This window comes from Muntiacus reevesi, chromosome X, assembly GCF_963930625.1.
Source record: "Muntiacus reevesi chromosome X, mMunRee1.1, whole genome shotgun sequence".
Classification (NCBI taxonomy): domain Eukaryota; kingdom Metazoa; phylum Chordata; class Mammalia; order Artiodactyla; family Cervidae; genus Muntiacus; species Muntiacus reevesi.
The window spans coordinates 83,633,609-83,653,425 of NC_089271.1; positions in this window are offsets into that span (position 1 = coordinate 83,633,609).

The window sequence follows — 19,817 nt, forward strand, 5'->3', positions numbered from 1 at the left end:
TCAATCATCCATACATTCAATAAATATTTTCAAATACTTATTAACGGTCAGAAATTATACTAGTTGTTAAAGATATAATGATATGTAAAACACAGTTCTTGCTTTCATAAAATATATATTCCACAAGGGGCACTAATCAAATATTCATACAAATGTTCTTGGAGAATTATATTAGAAACCAAGATGTGGCACTAGGTGTTACTATCATAGTACTACTACTTCCTGGCTGTCTCACCTGACATAGCAAGGAAATTTGTGTGCACATGCTAACACACATACACACATATGTATAATTTTGTATGTAACCATACATAGCTATATTAAACCTATGAGTTCATAATTTATGTTTCAAAATCTAATTCATCACCACATAGAGAATTCTAGCCTTTTCCTTTCTTTTGCTTATCTGTAACCTTCCACTCCAATAGTGAGAAACCTGGCTCCTGGCATTTGCATTGCAAATTCCAGTATACAGGTATATCAGTATCAGAATTGATAACCCATTCTCTAGTGGGAAACAATTTTATCTACATGTGTATGGTGCTAATATCCAGCTCTTTTATGGTTAGTCTTACAGAATCCACTCATTCCCAAAGTTAGGTTAGAACTTTCCCCCCCACTTGCTTCAATGAGGTTATTTCATGCTTTTGTAGGCAACGTTGTTTTTTGAATATTTTCTGTTTATTGATGTATAGTTAATTTACAATATTGTGTTAGTTTCCTTCTGCACAGCAAAGTGATTCTAGTATACTTTTTAAAATATTCTGTTCCATTATATATTATCACAGAATATTGAATATAGCTCCCTGTGCTGTACAGTAGGATTTTGCTGTTTATCCATTCTATTTATAGCAATTTTCATTTGCTAGTTCTAAACTCTCAGACCATCTCTCTGCCACACCCTCTCCCCCATGGCAACCACAGGTCTATTCTCTATGTCTATGAATCTGTTTTCATTTTGCATAATAGATATGTTTATTCGTGTCATATTTTAGATTCCACATATGAGTGATATCATATAATATTTGTCTTTTACTTCATTTAGTATAATGATCTCTAAGTCCATCCATGTTGCTGCAAAGAGCATTATTTCATTATTTTTTATGGCTGAATAATATCCCATTGTATATATATATACCATATTTTTAAAAATATTTATTGATTTATTTTTAATTGATTGATGATTGGTTTACAATATTGATTTGATTTCTGTCATACATCAGCATGAATTAACCATAGGTGTACATATGTCCCCTCCCTCTTGAATCTTCCTCCCACCTCCCACCCATCCCCACCCCTCTAGGTTATTACAGAGCCCCAATATGATTTCCCTGAGTCATACACCAAATTCCCATTGGCTATCTATTTACATATGTTGGTGTGTATGCATCCATGCTACACTATTCATTTATCTCACCCTCACCCTCTTCTCTCCAACTCTTGTTCATAAGTCTGTTCTCTATGGGTCTTCATTTCTGCTCTTCAAACTATATATATATATATATATATATATATATAGTATGCATAATGTATATACATATATATATAATATTTCATTGTATACATGCACACACACATTCATATCACATCTTTTTTTATCCATTCATCTGTTAATGAATATTTAGGATGTTTCCATGTCTTGAGTATTGTGAATAGTGTTGCTATTAACATAGTGGTGCATGTACCTTTTTGAATTACATTTTTGTCCAGATACATGCCCAGGAGTGGGATTGCTGGATCATGTGGTAACTTTAGTTTCCTGAGAAACCTCCATACTGTTTTCCATTGGAGCAGCACCAACTTGCATCTCCACCAATAGCATAGCAGGGTTCTCTTTTCTCCAAATCCTCTCCAGTATTTTCCTTTTTAATGATGGCCATTCTGATGGGTGTGAGCTGGTACCTCATTGCAGTTTTGATTTACATTTCTCTAATAATTAGCAATGTTAAGTCTCATTACATTTGTGTGTTGACCATCTATATGTCTTCTTTAGAGAAATGTCTGTGTAGGTCTTCTGTGCATTATTTGATTCCTGTTGTTGTTGCTGAGTTGTATGAGTTTGTTTATATATTTAGTAAATTAAGCCTTTGTCAGTTGCTTCACTTGCAAATATTTTCTCCCAGCCTGTAGCTTGTCTTTTTGTAGTGTTTATGGTTTCCTTTTTTTTTTTAAAAATATTATTTTATTAGTTGGAGGCCAATCACTTTACAACATTTCAGTGGGTTTTGTCATACATTGACATGAATCAGCCATATAGTTACACGTATTCCCCATCCCGATCCCCCCTCCCACCTCCCTCCCCACCCGACTCCTCAGGGTCCTCCCAGTGCTTAAAAAACTGGAAATAGAACTGCCATATGACCCAGCAATACCACTTCTGGGCATACACACTGAGGAATCCAGATCTGAAAGAGACACGTGCACCCCAATGTTCATCGCAGCACTGTTTATAATAGCCAGGACATGGAAGCAACCTAGATGCCCATCAGCAGATGAATGGATAAGGAAGTTGTGGTACATATACACCATGGAATATTACTCAGCCATTATGGTTTCCTTTTCTATACAGATTTCTTACAGAGTCAGTAAGTTTGATTAGGTCCCATTTGCTTATTTTCTCTCTCTCTCTCTCTTTTTGCCTCAGGATACTGATCTAAAAAACAGTGCCATGATTTAAGACAGAGAATGTTTTACCTGTTCTTTATTCTAGGAGTTTTGCGGTGTCATGTCTTATATTTAAGTCTTTAAGCCATTTTGAGTTTATTTTTGTGTATGGTGTGAGGGTGTGTTCTAATTTCATTAGTTTATATACAGCTGTCCAACTTTCCCAACATCACTTGTTAAAGAGACTGACTTTTTGTCTATTTTATATTCTTGCCAAAATTATTTGATTGTAGGGCGTGTGTGTGTGTGTGTGTGTGTGCATTGTCTGTGTCACACAGCTTGCAAGGTCTTATTTCCCTGACCAGGAATTGAACCCAGGCCTCTAGTAGTGGAAACATGGGGTCCTAACAACTGGATGGCCAAGGAAATCCGTGTGTGTGGGTATAGATTGTTTTATAAAACACTACATTCCACACTGGAATTTCCTGATCTCCTAAATGATTTTTAATTTTCAAATGTTATTTTACTCTTTGTACTGTTGAATATCTAATTTTATTAAATTGTGCTTCTTCATCTATTGAATTGATCATGTGATCTTTTCCCTTTTGCTTGATAATATGGTGAATTATATTGTTTTTGAATATATTAAAGCTTGAATTCTTGGGTTAAGCTATAATGATATATTCCCTTTTTTATGCACTATAGAATATATATATATATATATATATATATAGATAGATAGATAGATAGATAGATAGATATATATACACACAAATTTTTCTTTTTGTCCACACAATGTAGCTTGGAGAATCTTAGTTCCCTGATCAGAGATTGAACCCAGGTTATGGCAGTGAAATTTCTGAGTCCTAACTACTGGACCACTAGAGATTTCCTGTGTGTTTTTTGCATAATATTTTCTGTTTTCATAAGTGAGATCAGACAATCTTCTTAATACTGTCCTTTTTATGTTTTTTATCTATGTAATTCTAGCTTTATAAAATGAATTGGAGATTGTTCCTTCTGTTCCTACACCTTGCCAGAACTTGCAAAACATTACATTCATTTGTTCTTCAAAGTTTTACAAATTTCAAAAGTGAAACAAAATGAGCTTCATGTTTTATTAGTAGGAAACTTAAACATTTCATATTCAAAAGTTTACTTCGTGTTTACAGTTTTCTTTTTTTAATTGAAACATAATCTATGTATTCTAAAATTTACCCTTTCAAAGTGTGCAATAAAGTGATTTCAGTAATATATTCACAAAATTATGTAACCATCACACAATAGAATAAAATTATTCTCTAATTTTAGAATAAATGCATCACCCCCCACAAAAAATTCTCATACACATTAGCAGTCATTCCAAATTCCTCTCTCCTCTGCCCCTTGAAACCACTATAAACAGATTCTGTATCTATAAATTTGCTTAACCTAATCTGGATATTTCATATGAATAGAATTATTCATTAACCTTCTGTGTCTAGCTTCTTTAACTTAGAATGATGTGTAGCATATATCAGAATTTTATTTATTTTGAAGGCTGAAAAACATTCTATTGTATGTATATACCATATTTTGTTTACCTTTTCAGCAGCTGATGGCCATTTGGTTTGTTTCCATTGTGGGGGTGGATATTTTAAATAATGCTACAATGGTCATTCATTTCTATATTTTGTGTTATCATGTGTTTATATATATATATATAATATACATATTATATACACATATATATATTATATTTTATATATATATATATATATATATATATATATATATATATATATATATATAATATCTGTTTTCCAAAGCAGCTGCATTATTTTACATTACTACCAGAAGGATATGTTGTTTCAAACTTCTCCACATACTTGTTGACAATTGTTATTGTGTGCCTTCTTTGTTTAGGTATCCTATTTCACAGAACCTTTTGATGAAAGTGAAAGAGGAGAATGAAAAAGCTGGCTTAAAACTCAACATTCAGAAAACTAAGATCATGGCATCCTGTCCCATCACTTCATGCAAATAGATGGGGAAAGAAAGCATGCTGTGACACACTTTATTTTCTTGGGCTCCAAAATCACTGCAGATGGTGACTGCAGCCATGAAATTAAGAGATGCTTGCTACTTGGAAGAAAAGCTGTAACAATAGACACCATATTCAAAAGTAGAGACATTACTTTGCTGACAAAGGTCTGTCTAGTCAAAGCTATGATTTTTCCAGTAGTCATGTATTGATGTGAAAATTGGACCTTAAAGAAGGCTAAGCACCAAAGAATTGATGCTTTTGAACTGTGGTGTTGGAGAAGACTCTTGAGAGTCCCTTGGACAGCAAGGAGATCAAACCAGTCAATCCTAAAGGAAATCAATCCTGAATATTCCCTGGAAGGACTGATGCTGAAGTTGAAGCTTCAATACTTTGCCACCTGATGTGAAGAACTGACTCATTGGAAAAGACCCTGATGGTGGGCAAAACTGAAGGCAGGCGGAGAACGGGAGGACAGAGGATGAGATGATTGGACAGCATCACCGACTCGATGGACATGAGTTTGAGCAAGCTCCAGGAGTTGGTGATGGACAGGGAATCCTGGCTTGCTATAGCCTTTGGGGTCTCGAAGAGTTGGACACCACTGAGTAACTGAACTAAACTGAACTTTCTTACAGCCTTGGTTGTCCATGAGTCTTTATGTCAGTTTACAGTCAGTTTTCAGTGAGAATTGTTCCACTTGTAGATATATTTTTGATGTGTTCATGGGAAGAGGTAGATTTAACATCCTTGTACTCTGCCGTCTTGATCCACTTCCCCCTAGATTAATGTTTTCTTTTTAAATTTACTTTAAAACTTTCAAAATCCTCGTTTTAAAAGTGTCCTATGTAAATTGAGTATATATTCTGATCTGAATATTTCTTTCTTCGAGCTAGAGTAGTTATTCTTTTTAGTTTTTGTAATGACATATATATTTAGATTTATACCTACCACTATATTTTATGTTTAGTTTCTCTTCTTTACAGTTTTTAATAATTTTATTATATTTCTGGTTTCCTCCTTTTACTTTGAAAACTGTGCTAATTCTATTCTTTAATAGTTACTCTAGGAGTATCAATCATATTTAAATTATTAATATAAGATATTTCATCTTTTCTTTTTATTTATTTATTTATTTTTATTTTATTTGGAGGCTAATTACTAATTACTTTACAACACTGTGGTGGTTTTTGCCATACATTCACATGAATCAGCCATGGGTGTACATGTGTTCCCCATCCTGACCCTCCCTCCCACTTCCCTCCCCATCCCATCCATCAGGGTCATCCCAGTGCACCAGTCCTGAGCCCCTGGCCTCATGCATCAAACCTGGACTGGCAATCTGTTTCACATATGATAATATATATGTTTCAATGCTATTCTTTCAAATCATCCCACCCTCGCCTTCTCCCACAGAGTCCAACAATCTGTTCTTTACATCCGTGTCTCTTTTGCTGTCTTGCATATAGGGTCATTGTTACCATCTTTCTAGATTTCAAATATATGCGTTAATATACTGTATTGGTGTTTCCTTTCTGACTTACTTCACCCCGTATAATAGGCTCCAGTTTCATCCACCTCAATAGAACTGATTCAAATGCATGCTTTTTAATAACTGAGTAATATTCCATTGCTGGAGAAGGAAATGGCAACCCACTCCAGGATTCTTGCCTGGAAAATCCCATGGACGGACGAACCTGGTAGACTACAGCCCATGGGGTCGCAAAGAGTCAGACATGACTGAGTGGTGTATATGTACCACAGCTTTCTTATCCATTCATCTGCCAATGGACATCTAGGTAGCTTCCATGTCCTGGCTATTGTAAACAGTGTTGCGATGAACATTGGGGTACACGTGTCTCCTTCAATTCTGGTTTCCTTGGTGTGTATGCCCAGCAGTGGGATTGCTGGGTCGTATGGCAGTTCTATTTCCAGTTTTTTAAGGAATATCCACACTGTTCTCCACAGTGGCTACACTAGTTTGCAGTCCCACCAGCAGTGTAAGAGGATACCTTTTTTTCCACACCCTCTGCAGAATTTATTGTTTGTAGAATTTTTGATAGCAGCCATTCGGACAGGCATGAAATGGTACCTCATTGTGATTTTGATTTCCATTTCTGTGATAATGAGTGATGTTGAGCGTTTATTCATGTGTTTGTTAGCCATTTGTGTATCTTCTTTGGAGAAATGTCTGTTAGCTCTTTGGCCCATTTTTTTATTAGATCACTTGTTTTTCTGGAATTGAGCTACAGGAGTTGCTTGCATATTTTTGAGATTAATTCTCTGTAAGTTGCCCATTCCAGTATTCTTTTCTGGAGAATCCCATGGACAGAGGAGCCTGGCAGGCTACAGTCCACAGGGTTGCAAAGAGTTGGACATGATGGAGCAACATCAATTTTTTTCTTTCTTTCTTTCATTTGCTATTATTTTCTCTCATTGTGAAGGCTGTCTTTTCACCTTGCTTATAGTTTCCTTCATTGTGTAAAAGCTTTTAAGTTTAATTAGGATCAATTTGTTTATTTTTTTCTTTTATTTCGTTTACTCTGGGAGGTGGGTCATAGAGAATCCTGCTGTGATTTTTTTTTTCATTTAATGTTATTAGTAGGAGGCTAATTACTTTACAATATTGTATTGAGTTTTGCCATACATTGACATGGATAAGCCATGGATTTACATGTGTTCCCAATCCTGATCCCCCTTTCCCACCTCCCTCCCCATCCCATCCCTCTGGGTCTTCCAAGTGCACCAGCCTTGAGCATTTGTCTCATGCATCCAAACTGGACTGGTGATCTGTTTCACACTTGATAATATACATGTTTCAATGTTATTCTCTCAGAATATCCCACCCTCGCCTTCTCCCACAAAGTCCAAAAATCGGTTATATACATTTGTGTCTCTTTTTCTGTCCTGCATATAGGGTTATTGTTACCATCTTTTTATATCCCATATATATGCGTTAGTATACTGTATTGGTGTTTATCTTTCTGGTTTCCGTCACTCTGTATAATGGGATCCAGTTTCATCCATCTCATTAGAACTGATTCAAATGAATTCTTTTTAAAGGCTGAGTAATATTCCATTGTGTATATGTACCATTGCTTTCTTATCCATTTGTCTGCTGATGGGCATCTAGGTTGATTCCATGCCCTGGCTATTATAAACAGTGCTGCAATGAATATTGGGGTGCACGTGTCTCTTTCAGATCTGGTTCCTCCGTGTGTATGCCCAGGAATGGGATTGCTGGGTCACATGGCAGTTCTATGTCCAGTTTTTTTAAGGAATTTCCACACTGTTCGCCATAGTGGCTGTACTACTTTGCATTCCCATCAACAGTTTAAGAGGGTACCCTTTCCTCCACACCCTCTCCAGCATTTATTGCTTGTAGACTTTTGGATAGGAGCCATTCTGACTGGTGCGTAATGGTACCTCATTGTGGTTTTGATTTGCAATTCTTTGATAATGACTGATGTTGAGCACCTTTTCATGTGTTTGTTAGCCATCTATATTTCTTCTTTGGAGAAATGTCTGTTTAGTTCTTTGGCCCATTTTTTGATTGGGTCTTTTATTTCTCTGTAGTTGAGCTGCAGGAGTTGCTTGTATATTTTTGAGATTAATCCTTTGTCTGTTTCTTCATTTGCTATTATTTTATCCGATTATGAAGGCTTATTTTTCACGTTGCTTATAGTTTCTTTTGTTGTGCAAAGCTTTTAAGTTTAATAAGGTCCCATTTGTTTCTTTTTGCTTTTATTTCCAATATTTTGGGAGGTGGGTCATAGAGGACCCTGCTGTGATTTATGTTGCAGAGAGTTTTGCCTATGTTTTCCTCTAGGAGTTTTATAGTTTCTGATCTTACATTTAGATCTTTAATCCATTTCGAGTTTATTTTTGTGTATGGTGTTAGAAAGTGTTCTAGTTTCATTCTTTTACAAGTGGTTGACCAGTTTTCCCAGCACCGCTTGTTAAAGAGATTCTCTTCTCCATTGTGTACTTTTGCATCCTTTGTCAAAGATAAGGTGTCCATAGGTAGTGGGTTTATCTGTGGGCTTTCTAATTTGTTCCATTTATGTATATTTCTGTCTCTGTGCCAGTACCATATTTTCTTGATGACTGTGGCTTTGTAGCAGAGCCTGAAGTCAGGCAGGTTGATTCCTTCAGTTCCATTCTTCTTTCTCAAGACTGCTTTGGCTATTCGAGGTTTTTTGTATTTCCATACAAATTGTGAAATTATTTGTTCTAGTTCTGTGAAGAATACCATTGGTAGCTTAATAGGGATTGCATTGAATCTATAGTTTGCTTTTGGTAGTATGCTAATTTTCACAATATTGATTCTTCCAATCCATGAACACGGTATATTTCTCCATCTATTTATGTCCTCTTTGATTTCTTTCATCAATGTTTTATAGTTTTCTATATATAGGTCTTTTGTTTCTTTAGGTAGATATACTCTTAAGTATTTTATTCTTTTTGTTGCAATGGTGAATGGTATTGTTTCATTAGTTTCTCTTTCTGTTTTCTCAATGTTAGTGTATAGGAATGCATGGGACTTCTGTGTTTTAATTCTATATCCTGCAACTTTAATATATTCATTGACTAGCTCTAGTAATTTTCTGGAAGAGTCTTTAGGGTTTTTTTATGTAGAGGATCATGTCGTCTGCAAACAGTGAGAGATTTACTTCTTCTTTTCCAATCTGGATTCCTTTTTATTTCTTTTTCTGCTCTCATTGCTGTGGCCAACACTACCAAAACTATGTTGAATAGTTGTAGTGAGAGTGGGCACCCTTGTCTTGTTACTGACTTTAAGGGAAATACTTTCAATTTTTCACCATTGAGGATTATGTTTGCTGTGGGTTTGTCATATATAGCTTTTATTATGTTGAGGTGTGTTCCTTCTATTCCTGCTTTCTGGAGAGTGTTTATCATAAATGGCTGATGAATTTTGTCAAAGACTTTCTCTGCATCTATTGAGATAATTATGTGGTTTCTATCTTTCAATTTGTGAATATGGTATATTACATTGATTGATTTGCAGATATTAAAGAATCCTTGCATTCCTGGGATAAGACCACTTGGTCATGTTGTATGATCTTTTTAATATATTGTTGGATTCTGTTTGCTAGAATTTTGTTTAGTATTTTTGCGTCTATGTTCATCAGTGATATTGGCCTGTAGTTTTATTTTTTCATGGAATCTTTGTCTGGTTTTGGTTTTAGGGTGATGGTGACCTCATGAAATGAGTTTGGAAGTTTGCCTTCTTCTGCAATTTTCTGGAAAAGTTTGAGTAAGATAGGTGTTAGCTCTTCGCTAAATTTTTGGTAGAATTCAGCTGTGAAGCCATCTGGTCCTGGGCTTTTGTTTGCTGGAAGATTCCTGATTACAGTTTTGATTTTCGTGCTTGTGATGGATCTGTTAAGATCTTCTATTTCTTCCTGGTTCAGTTTTGGAAAGTTATATTTTTCTAAGAATTTGTCCATTTCTTCCAAGTTGTCCATTTTATTGGCATAGAGCTGCTGGTAGTAGTCTCTTATGATCCTTTGTATTTCAGTTTTGTCTGTTGTGGTCTGTCTTTTTTGATTTCTAATTTTGTTAATTTGGTTTTTCTCCCTTTGTTTCTTTATGAGTCTGCTAACAGTTTGCCAATTTTGTTTGTCTTTTCAAAAAACCAGCTTTTAGCTTTGTTGATTTTTGCTATGGTCTCTTTTGTTTCTTCTGCATTTATTTCTTCCCTAATTTTTGTGATTTCTTTCCTTCTGCTAACCCTGGGATTCTTCATTTCTTCCTTCTCTAGTTGCTTTAGGTGTAGAGTTAGGTTATTTATTTGAGTTTTTTCTTATTTCATGAGGTAAGCCTGTAATGTTATGAACCTTCCCCTTAGCACCACTTTTACAGTGTCCCATAGGTTTTGGGTTGTTGTGTTTTCATTTTCATTCGTTTCTATGCATTTTTTACTTCTTTTTTTATTTCCTCTATGATTTGTCAATTATTCAGAAGCGTGTTATTTATCCTTCATATGTTGGAATTTTTAATAGTTTTTTTTTTTTCTCCTGTAATTGAGATCTAATCTTACTGCATTGTGGTCTGAAAAGATGACTGGAATAATTTCAGTTGTTCTGAATTTACCAAGTCTAGATTTATGACCCAAGATGTGATCTATTCTGGAGAAGGTTCCATGTGCACTTGAGAAAAAGGTTGAAATTGATTGTTTTGGGGTTAAATATCCTACAGATATCAATTAGGTCTAGCTGGCCCATTGTGTCATTTAAAGTTTGTGTTTCCTTGTTAATTTTCTGTTTAGTTGATCTATCCATAGGTTTGAGTGGGGTATCAAAGTCACCCACTATTATTGTGTTATTGTTAATTTCCCCTCTCATATTTGTTAACAATTGCCTTAAATATTGCGGTGCTCCTATGTTGGGTGCATATATATTTATAATTGTTATATCTTCTTCTTGGATTGAAACTTTGATCATCATGTAATGTCCTTCTTTGTCTCATTTCACAGCCTTTATTTCAAGGTCTATTTTATCTGATATGAGCATTCTCTTCTCCTGCTTTCTTTTGGTCTCTGTTTCAGTCTATATGTGTCCCTTGTTTTGAATTGGGTCTCTTGTAGACAGCATATATAGGGGTCTTGCTTTTATATCCATTCAGCCGGTCTTTGTCTTCTGACTGGAACATTCAACCCATTTACATTTAAGGTAGTTATTGATAAGTATGGTCCCGTTGCCATTTGCTTTGTTGTTTTGTGTTCTCGTTCATACAACCTTTCTGTGTTTCCTGTCTAGAGAAGATCCTTTAGCATTTGTTGAAGAGCTGGTTTCCTGCTGTGATTAATGTGAGAGTATTTTGCCTATGTTTTCCTCTAGAAATTTTACGGTTTTTGGTCTTATGTTTAGATCTTTAATCCATTTTGAGTTTATAATTGTTTATGGTGTTAGAAAGTGTTCTAGTTTCATTCTTTTACAAGTGTTTGACCAGTTTCCCCAGTACCACTTGTTAAAGAGATTGTCTTTTCTCCATTGTATATTCTTGCCTCCTTTGTTGAAGATAAGGTGTCCATAGGTGCGTTGATTTATCTCCAGGCTTACTTTTTTTTGTTTTTTCAATTTATCTATGTTTCTTTCTTTGTGCCAGTACCATACTGTCTTGATGAATATCAAGATATTTGATGCTTTGTAGTATAGCCTGAAGTCAGGCTGGTTGATTCCTCCAGTTCCATTCTTCTTTCTCAAGATTGCATTGGCTATTAGAGGTTTTCTTGCAATTCCATTCAAATTGTGAAATTATTTGTTCTAGTTCTGTGAAGAATACCATTGGTAGCTTGATTTGGGTAGTATACTCATTTTCACTATATTGATTCTTCTGATGCATGAACATGGTACATTTCTTCATCTATTTGTGTCCTCTTTGATTGCTTTCATCAGTATTTTATAGTTTTCCATATATAGGTCTTTTTTTCTATAGGTAAATTTATTCCTAAGTTTTTTTTATTCTTTTTGTTGTAATGGTGAATGGAATTTTTTTCCTTAATTTCTCTTTCTGTTTTCTCTATATGAGTGTATAGGAATGAATGAGATTTCTGTGTGTTAATTTTATATCCTGTACATTTACTGTATTCATTTATTAGTTCTGGTAATTTACTGGTGGAGTCTTTAGGGTTTTCTATGTAGAGGACCATGTCACCTACAAACGGTGAGAGTTTTACTTCTTCTTTTCCAATCTAAATTCTTTTTATTTATTATTCTACTCTGATTGCTGTGGCCAAAACTTCCAAGACTATGTTGAATAGCAGTGGTGAGAGTGGGCATCCTGGTTTTGTTCCTGACTTTAGGGGAAATGCTTTCAATTTTTCAGCATTGAGGATAATGTTTGCTGTGGGTTTACCACATATAGCTTTTATTATGTCGAGGTATGTTCCTTATATTCCTGCTTTCTGGAGGGTTTTTTTTTTTTTTTTTTTTTATCATAAATAGATGTTGAATTTTGTCAAAGGCTTTCTCTGCATCTATTCTGGAGGAGGAAATGGCAACCCACTCCAGTACTCTTGCCTGGAAAATACTATGGGAGAAACCTGGTAGGCTACAGTCCATGGGGTCCCAAAGAGTCGGACACGACTGAGCGACTTTACTTTACTTACTTCATTGAGATAATCATGTGGTTTCTACCTTTCAATTAGTTAATATGTTGTATTATGTTTGATTTGCAGATGTTGAAGAATCCTTGCATCCCTGAGATAAAGCCCACTCGGTCATGATGCTTGATCTTTTTAATATGTTGGATTCTGTTTGCTAGAATTTTGTTAAATATTTTTGCATCTATGTTCATCTGTGATATTGACCTGTAGTTTTCTTTTCCTCTGGCATCTTTGTCTGGCATTAGGTAATAGGTATTAGGGTAATCGTAGCCTCATAGAATGAATTTGGAAGTTTACCTTTCTGTGTAATTTTCTGGACGAGTTTGAATAGGATAGGTGTTAGCTCTTCTCTAAATTTTTGGTAGAATTCAGCTGTGATGCCATCTGGTTCTGGGCTTTTGTTCGTTGGAAGAATTCTGATTATGCTTTTGATTTCTGTTCTTGTGGTTGTTCTGTTAAGATTTTCCATTTCTTCCTGGTTTAGTTTTGTAAAATTATACTTTTATGAGAATTTGTCCATTTCTTCCAAGTTGTCCATTTTATTGGCATATAGTTGCTAATAGTAGTCTCTTATAATCCTTTGTATTTGTGTGTTGTCTGTTGCAATTTCTCCATTTTCATTTCTAATTTTGTTGATTTGATTCTTCTCCCTTTGCTTCTTGATGAGTCTGGCTAATGATTCGTCTATTTTATTTATCTTCTTGAAGAATCAGCTTTTAGTTTTGCTGATTTTTTGCTATGGTCTCTTTTGTTTCTTTTGCATTTATTTCTTCCCTAATTTTTGTGAATTCTTTCCTTCTACTAACCCTGGGATTCTTCATTTCTTCCTTTTTTAGTTGCCTTATGTGTAGAGTTAGGTTATCTATTTGATTTCTCTGCTGTTTCTTGAGGTAAGCCTGTATTGCTATGAACCTTCCCCTTAGCACTGCTTTTACTGAGTCCCATAGGTTTTGAGTTGTTGTGTTTTCATTTTCATTCATTTCTATGCATATTTTGATTTCTTTTTTGATTTTTTCTGTGATTTTTTGGTTATTCAAAAGTGTGTTGTTTAGCCTCCATATGCTTGTATTTTAATAGTTTTTTTTTTCCTATAGTTTACATCTAGTCTTACCTCATTGTGATCAGAAAAGATGTTTGAGATGATTTCAATTTTTTTTAAATTTATCAAGGCTAGATTTATGTCACAGGATGTGATCTATCCTGGAGAAGTTTCCCTGTGCACTTGAGAAAAAGGTGAAAATCATTGCTTTGGGGTGATATGTCCTATAGATATCAATCAGGTCCAACTGGCCCATTGTATCATTTAAAGTTTGTGTTTCCTTGCTAATTTTCTGTTTATTTTATCTATCCATAGATGTAAGTGGGGCATTAAAGTCTCCCACTATTATTGCATTACTGTTAATTTCCCCTTTCATATTTGTCAGCAGTTGCCTTACATATCATGGTGCTCTTATGATGAGTGCATATATATTTATAATTGTTGTATCTTCTTCTTGGATTGATCCTTTGATCAATATGTAGTGTCCTTCATTGTCTCTTTTCACTGGCTTTATTTCAAAGTATATTTTATCTGATATGAGTATTGCTACTCCTGCTTTCTTGTGGGCTCCATTTGTGTAAAATATCTTTTTCCAGCCCTTCACTTTCAGTCTGTATGTGTCCCTAGTTTTGAGGTGGGTCTCTTGTAGACAGTATATATATAGGGGTCTTTCTTTTTATTCATTCAACCAGTTTTTGTCTTTCGGTTGGGGCATTCAACCCATTTACATTTAAGGTAATTGTTGATGAGTATTATCCTGTTGCCATTTACTTTGTTGTTTTGGGTTTGAGTTTATACACCCTTTCTGTGTTTCCTGTCTGGAGAAGATCCTTTATCATTTGTTGGAGAGTTGGTTTGGTGGTGCTGAATTCCCCCAACTTTTGCTTGTCTGTAAAGCTTTTGATCTCTCCTTTATATTTGAATGAGATCCTTACTGGATACATTAATCGGGGTTGTAGGTTTTTCTCTTTTGTCACTTTAAGTGTGCCCTGTCATACTCTTCCGACTTGAATAGTTTCTATTGAAAGATCAGCTGTTATCCCTATGGTGGTCCCCTTGTGGGTTATTTGTTGTTTTTCCCTTGCTGCTTTTAATGTTTTTTTGTGTGTGTGTTTAATCTTTGTTAATTTGATTACTATGTGTCTTGGGGTGTTTCGCCTTGGGTTCATGCTGTTTGGGACTCTCTGGGTTTCTTGGACTTGGGTGGCTATTTCCTTCCCCATTTTAGGGAATTTTTCAACTTTTACCTCCTCGAATATTTTCTCATGGACTTTCTTTGTCTTCTTCTTCTGGGACTTTTATGATTCGAATTTTGGGGCATTTAGCATTGTCTTACATGTCTCTGAGGTTGTCCTCATTTATTTTAATTAATTTTTCCTCTCTGTTTCATTCATTTCCACAGTTCTATCTTCCACCTCACTTATCCTCTCTTCCACCTCAGTTATTCTTCTATTGGGTCCCTCCAGAGTGCTTTTGATCTCACTTATTGCATTATCCATTATTGATTGACTCTTTTATTTCTTCTAGGTCCTCATTAAACTTTTCTTACATCTTCTCAATCCTTGTCTCCAGACTATTTATCTGTAACTCCATTTTGTTTTCAAAATTTTGGATTATTTTTATTATCATTATTCTGAATTCTTTTTCAGTTTGACTCCCTATATTCTCTCCTGTTTGGTTTGGTGGGCTTTTATCATGTTCCTTTACCTGCTGAATGTTTCTCTGCCTTTTCATCTTGTTTAGATTGCTGTGTTTGAAGTGGCTTTTCTGTATGCTGGAGGTTTGTGATCCCTCTTTATTGTGGAGGATCCTCCTTGTGGGTGGGGATGGACAAGTGGCTTGTCAAGGTTTCCTGATTAAGGAAGCTTGCATCAGTGTTCTGGGGGGTGGAGCTGGATCTCTTCTCTCTGGAGTGCAATGAAGTGTCCAGTAATGAGTTCTGAACTATCTATGGGTTCAGTGTGACTTTTGGCTACATGTATTTTTGTGCTTAGGGTTATGTTTCTGTGTTGTTGGAGAATTAGCTTGGTATTTCTTGCTCTTAAACTTTTTGGCCCTTGGGTGGAGCTTGGTTTCAGTGTAGGTATGGAGGCTTTTGGATGAGCTTTTGTCGAGTAATGGCCCCTGGATTCAGGAGTTTTCTGGTGTCCTCAAGTTTTAGATTTAGGTCTCCTGCCTCTGGCTTTCAGTCTTATTCTTATAGTAGCCTCAAGACTTCTCCACCCATACAGGACCAATGATAAAACATCTAGGTTAATGGTGAAAACTTTTTCCACAGTGAGGAACACCCAGAGAGGTTCACAGAGTTACATGAAGAAAAGAAGAAGGAGGAGGGAGCTAGAGGTGACCAGGAGGAGAAGACAGGGAATCAAAAGGGGAGAGAGCAATCAAACTACTAATCACACTCCTAAGTAAAAATGGGTACTGAAGATTGGATTCTTAAAGGTACCAAATTGATAACAAATACCAAAAAGCAAAGATTAGAAATCTAGAGTAGAGGCTATACTCTGAAAAATTCAATATTAAAAAAACAAAATTGCCAAAATTATATAAAAAATATGAAATTTGTTTTAAAAATAGCATCTTTTTTTTTCAAGGAAATAGTAGGTTTTAAAAATGAAAATAAAGGTGTAATAATAATTTAAAAATTAAAAAAATAAAAATTAAAGAATTATAATAGTTAATTATATTTAGGAATTTCTCTGAAGCTGTTGAGGGAAGAGTGTATTCAGTTCAGTTTCAGATAGTTCTTTGTTCCACCTTATACTTCTTCTCAAGGTCTATAGGTCCATTCCAATGTAGCCAGTGCTAACTACAGGGTTTTAATCTGTTGCACCTTTCACTTCCAAAGCTGTTCCCTCTTCTTTGTTTATTTTGACTTCCTCTGTTTGCAAGTTCCAGCCTGACACAAGACGGTGAAAATGATCATTTATTTAGGCTCACTTGTTCAGTTGTGCTGTGGGAAGGGTGAACACTGCAAACAAATGTCCCTGGTGTGTGTGGGGAGTGCTCACTGTGTCTGGGCCACACTGGTTTTGCCCCAATCATGGTGTGTGTGCTTTCTCTTTCTACATTGCTCAGACTCCAGGTTGCTATGCTGGGGAATTGTCTAAGTCAGGCCCTGGGTTGCGTGTACTTCCCAGATCTATGCCGCTCAGGTTCAGAGTCTCGGGTACTCCACAAAGGTACAGATTCAGTTGGGCCTGTGAAAAATATTTCATTTTAAAACTTTCCTCCACGTTAGTACTAGAATCTTAGAGAACTTTAATTATGATAATACCCTAACTTATATGATTTGATCTCTTGCACTTCAGTTATATATTGTTCTCTCTCTTCTCTTTTTAAAAATTATAGATGACATTTTCATTTTATGCCATCAGTTTTCAGATTCACATAAATTACCTTCATATTGTCATACTGTATTTGCGATCATTTCTGTTTTTTTGCCTAATTGAATCCCTTAGAGTTTCCTATAAAGCCTCTTTTTTGAAAAACCTTCTGCAAGTATCTTTATTGACCCCTTGTTTCTGAAAGATTTTCACTGAACATGTAAATTTAGTTTATAATTACTTTCTCTCAGCATTTTGATGATATTACTCTTCAATATTCTGGCTTTCATATTTGCTCTTGAGAAGTCAGCTATACATCCTTTCTTTAAACAAATGATATTCTATGCTTTTTTCTGACTGCTTTTAATATCCCTTTTAGCATGGGAGAAGTGGTTTTTCTTCCATTTCATTCTCCTATGTCCAGTTTTACATTTATGCTTAAAATTTTTTATTTTGCATAATTTCCTAACATATACAAAGCAAAGGAAATGATTTAATTAACCTCTATATATAAACATTATCCTCCTTCAATATATCTCAACTTGTGTCTAACTTTGCTTCACCCAGACCTGTAACAACCACCATCACCATTCAACCTTATTATTTTGAAGCAAGTTCGAATTATCATTTTATAAAATAAAGTTAGCATATGTAGAAAAGTGCTCTTTTATAAAATCATAGTAACTTTTCCACGCATGCAAATTTTAATAATATTTTCTCAGTATTTTCTCAGTGAGTGCAATACTTTGGAGTTTCTCAGGTTGTCTCTGAAATGTGTTTTTCTTCTCTTAAACAATTTGAATCAGCATCAAACAACAGCCACATATATACCTGATTGATAATGTTTCTTAAGTTCATTTTAATATGTATGTCCTTCTATCTTTCTTGCTACAGTTTTCTTGTTGAATTAACCAGGTTCTTTGTACTTACATTTTATATATATATATATATATACAGCCTGAATTGTATATTTCCTTTAATTATCGTTGGGACTCATTAGGCTTTCTGAATCTGTAGATGATTGTCTTTTATCAGTTTAGTGACTATTTTAGTCATATTCCTTTTAAGTATTTCCTTTGTCACAGCCTCCCTTTTCTCACCTTCCAAAACTCTGATATTTTTGTACTAATCTTTGTCTTTTAGCCTCTCATTCTTCCAACGAAGATTTGGACTTGATTCTGACGGGCACCAGAATGAAAACATTACCCAGTCAGGAAATAAAAAAGTTAAATTCCAAACTTGATATTTTTTGAACCACCCAGGTAGCTCAAAATTTAGGCCTCAAGGCCACACGATGATGTGCTTGCTGTTATAAATCATTAGAAGAAGGATAATTTTTCATTTCAGTTAGCATGCTGGTTCAAGAACTGCAAGTTTCCTTTGTAGTCCCTGGAAGGTAGAGGTTTTCTAGTATATATTTTACACTAAGGCTGGAACTTTGGGGAATCCCATTTTATTTAGAGTGGGAAGAATTGCTGTGTCAGACTTCAAATTCTGGTGGTTCCAGGATTTATTCCTGTACTGTTTTTTTCCTTATAAGTTGGTAAAAACAGAAGTACAAGTTACTCTGGTATGGCAAATATCCTGATAGCAGCTTATTTCTCTGATTTTAATTATTTTCTAGAATTTGAATATTCCTGGTTTCTTATCAGCTTATGGATAATTTTATGTTCTTTTTATAAGTGTATTTCATCTAGTCTATTAAGTTATTTTCAAAGAAAGTTAGATCAGATTGCATGCATGTTCAAAATGAATAGTGAATTGTGAATGGTGGTCTTGCATACCAGCCTTGGCGTTGAATGCCTTTTATTTTTTTCCCAAGGTATTGACATTTTCTTCTGCTCTTGGTTCCTGGCTTGGCATTTAATAGGAATCTTGGATACAAAATGTCACAAAACTTTATCTACAGGGTTTTGCATAATGCTTTGCAAGAAAATGTTAAAGTGTATTATCCTACTGGAAAAAAAAAAATTCATTATGTCAATTTGCTCCCTACTGCTCTACTTTTGTACCTTGCTGCGTCAATAATGTATCTGTTTTAATGCTGAATCATATATATATATATATGTATGTATATATATATATATATATATATATATATATATATATATATATATATTCCCCTTTGGTGATGGCTTTTAATATCATACTGGTGCAAAACCTAGCTTGTTGGTCCTTTATTGGACCAGAACCTGGTGGTCTGGAGTTGACGATGAGAGAGTGAAAGAAGGAAAGAGGCTAATATTCCCTGGGTTATGAAGCTGGCTTTCGCACTCCAGGGAATCAGTCAGAAATAGAAAGAGAGAGAGAGAGAGAAAGACATGAGGACCCAAGCTCTGATGGAGCAAAGGTATTTTAATCAACATGGTGTGGGCGTATATAATGTCTTACAAGGTAGTTATTCTTAGCAAACATAAAGATTAAAATTCCAGACTTACAAAACATAAGGCGATCCTTATCAAAGAGAGAGAGTCGTAAACAAATACCTTTACCATATGGTTCATAAGAAGGAAGAGGGTTCTTATCACCGTATTGAAAAACTAACAAAGGAGATGCCTGGATTCCTCAGCCCCAGGAAAGGCTTGCCCCTCCTCTTAATTCCTGAATAATCAGGAATTAATAAGGAACAGACGATCCCTGACAAATCCAAAACAGCACACAGGAAGCCTCCTGTTAAATGTTTCCTGACAA